The sequence below is a fragment of the Dipodomys merriami genome, unplaced genomic scaffold (assembly GCF_024711535.1).
Source record: "Dipodomys merriami isolate MVZ:Mamm:240054 unplaced genomic scaffold, mDipMer1.0.p SCAF_8, whole genome shotgun sequence".
In the NCBI taxonomy this organism is placed as follows: domain Eukaryota; kingdom Metazoa; phylum Chordata; class Mammalia; order Rodentia; family Heteromyidae; genus Dipodomys; species Dipodomys merriami.
The window spans coordinates 8,878,336-8,881,272 of NW_027206401.1; the positions used below are offsets into that span (position 1 = coordinate 8,878,336).

The 2,937-nt window shown below is 44.9% G+C and overlaps 1 non-coding gene across 1 annotated transcript; it reads right to left on the reverse strand.

Annotated features, from left to right (window-relative positions):
* Window positions 1-960: 960 nt before the first annotated feature.
* LOC138819562 (U6 spliceosomal RNA) lies at window positions 961-1,067 on the reverse strand. Its single transcript, XR_011369485.1, has one exon. It is a non-coding gene; the product is annotated as a U6 spliceosomal RNA (small nuclear RNA).
* Window positions 1,068-2,937: the final 1,870 nt, after the last annotated feature.

The following is a 2,937-nucleotide window of genomic DNA, read 5'->3' on the forward strand; positions in this document are numbered from 1 at the left end:
AGGATGCTGTTGAGAAGTTTGCTGATATTTCATGCTTGGGCTTTTGTAAGCTTTTTTTTTTTTTCTGGTTGTGGGGCTTGAAGTCTGGGCTTGAGCACTGTCCTTCAGCTTGTCAGCTCAAGGCTAGCACTCTACCACTGGAGCCACAGTACCACTTCCAGCTTTTTCTGCTTTATGTGGTGCTGAGGAATCGAACTCAGGGCCTCAGGCATGCAAGGCAAGCGCTCTACCATTGAGCCACCTTCCCAGCCCATTGTTCTTTCCCCAGATGCCTTAAAAGTTTTCCCCCTGTCTTGGGTGATTAAAATCAACATATCCACTTCTTTGAGGGTTTAGACTTTTTCTGATCTCAGATCTTTAATTTTGGAAAATTACTCATTATTATTTCTTAAAATCTTTTCTCCTTTGGATTTCCTGTTATGTAAGTGCTGACAGTGTTACTGCTAGCTTTTGTAACTTTTCAAGAAATTTCAGACTTCTTTATTATTATTTTTTTTTAGTTTGCGTTTCCCTGAGACTTCTTGGTTTTATCTCAAAAGTTCTGCAACCCAGGAAATCCTCAGCTCTGTGAGTTCAGGATGGTAGTATACCCTACTTCTAGGTAAGACAAGTTGGGCCCATTTTTGTGTGTGTGTGTAAAAATATTATACAGAGGGGTTACAGTTACATGGGCAAGATAATGAGTACATTTCTTATCAAGCATTGTAACCTCCTCCTTTGTTTCCCCTTCCCATCCCTTCTCATCCTCCCCTGGCCCCCCCCCAATCCTTCTCCTCCCCCACCAAAGCTGTAAAGTTCGTTTTTGACATAACGACTTGTACATCTCATTGTTGCAATGGATCCACCTGTATCCCTAGTTAAACGATTTGTTTTATCCCTTCCCCCCCACAAATTATAACAACATCAAATACAGTGAAAGCAGGGGTTATACTGTGGGGGAGGGACATACAAAGCCGCAAAAAAAATGTGGAACGCTTCGCGAATGTGCGTGTCATCCTTGTGCAGGGGCCATGCTGATCTTCTCTGTATCGTTCCAATTTTAGTGTATGTGCTGCCAAAGCGAGCACCCATTTTTTTTTTCCTTTTCACATTTGCTACCTACTTAGTTCCTGGTCTCCATAATTACATTTCATGTCATATATTTCCGTCGGGCTATGCTTTCTGACCATTCCTGCTCTATATTGCTGAAAACCCTTTATTATTCCTTTGAAAGAGGCTGGTTTTGAAATAGCAATCAGTACATACCATGAATTCTGCTTTTGTGGTAATGCCGTCTTTCTTCAGTTGGTGTTGTAATTCCATATGTTTAGCTGTGGTTAGGAGGACCTGAGCGACTTTGATTGGGAATGTGATCCAGGAGGATCTCAAGCTCTAGTTCTTGCCATCTGGGTAAGTTTGTGTGTGTGTGTGTGTGTGTGTGTGTGTGTGTGTGTGTATGTGTGTGTGTGTGTGTGTGTGTGTGTGTGTGTGTGTGTGTCCTAGGTTGTCTATGAGTCTCTCTGAAGATCTAATATAGACAGCGGCACATGATTAGAAACTAGCCCTATAAAAGAGACAGAAACTCTAGTTGCCAAGAATTACAGGAGACAAAACAATTCCAGATCTGACTGTGTAAGAGAGCCTCAGATACAAATTTTACACGAAAGCTTGTTTAGAGTTCTATTTACTTACAATCCATACTCTGTGGACCAAAGAAACAACCAGGAATGAAGTTCAGGCGGCTGGGCCCCAATTTAGGATGTCTGTTACAGATATGGCTCTGGTTCTTGTGACATTTATCACAGATGACAGTTCAGATTCATTCTGCCATCACGTGACAGGCACTATACACTGTGGCTGTGTCTGGCAGCAATCTGGCAGCAGAGACTCCCGGTTGTGGCTTCTACAATGCAGCAGGTTACACTGATAAACCAAAACCTGTCTGACAATGAAATGGGGACAGGGGGCTCCAAGAGAATAAGAATCCAAGAGGGCAAAAGACTGTCAAAACCTGACAGAAAACAGAAGGCCCATTCATCAGAAAGCCATCCGATCATCACTATTGAACCGAGTGGCCAAGCTCTGTAACCAGGGCGATGAACCAAGATGGCGGGCACGGCTAACCTCCGGCCTTCCCTGTGGCAGGCCCGTGCCCAGGCTCTTTTTCCGTCTCATATTTCCCTTTGAAGAAAATTTTCTTTTTCTTTCCTTATGTTTGTGTCTTGCCAAATGCGAGGACTGGGGTGGTTTAGCTGGTTTAACTTCCTGGTACCATATTTGCTTCGTTGGCCCCAAAGTTAGGGATCTGTCCTTCTCTCCCTTGTCCTCATCAAATGTTTGGGTATGGGGGTGGGGTGGCTCTCAGAGGGGACTTAAGGACAATGGAGAAAGACGTTTCCTATTTCTTACTATTTGGAATGTGTGATACAATAACTCATGACAGCCTGGTGCCAGTGGCTCATGCCTGTAATCCCAGCTACTCAGGAGGCTGAGATCTGAGGATCATGGTTCAAAGCCAGCCCGGGAAGGAAAATCCATGAGACTCTTATCTCCAATAAACCACTAGAAAACTGGAAATGATGCTATGGCTCAAGCGGTAGAGCACTCACCTTGAGCTGAAGAGTGCAGGAACAGCGCCCAGGCCCAGAGTTCAAGCCCCACAACCGACAAAAACAAAAAAACAAATAACTTATAACAATCTGGAGTCTGGCTGTGCCTCCTCTTTGTATGAGTTGGACAACTCGGCAGTACAGTATCTGACGCACTCTAGGGGCAAGCACCAAGCGGCTTGGGCTCAGCCAATAGCCCCTCCACTCAACTTCAGTCCCTCCGGGGGCTGACTCCTCCAGTTCCGACAGGCACATTAGCATTAAGCCAGTTTTCCTTAACCTCAGGGTTCCTACATCCACTTAACCCCCGACAGGGCTTTCTTTGCTTGAGACAGGGTCTTCTCCAAAG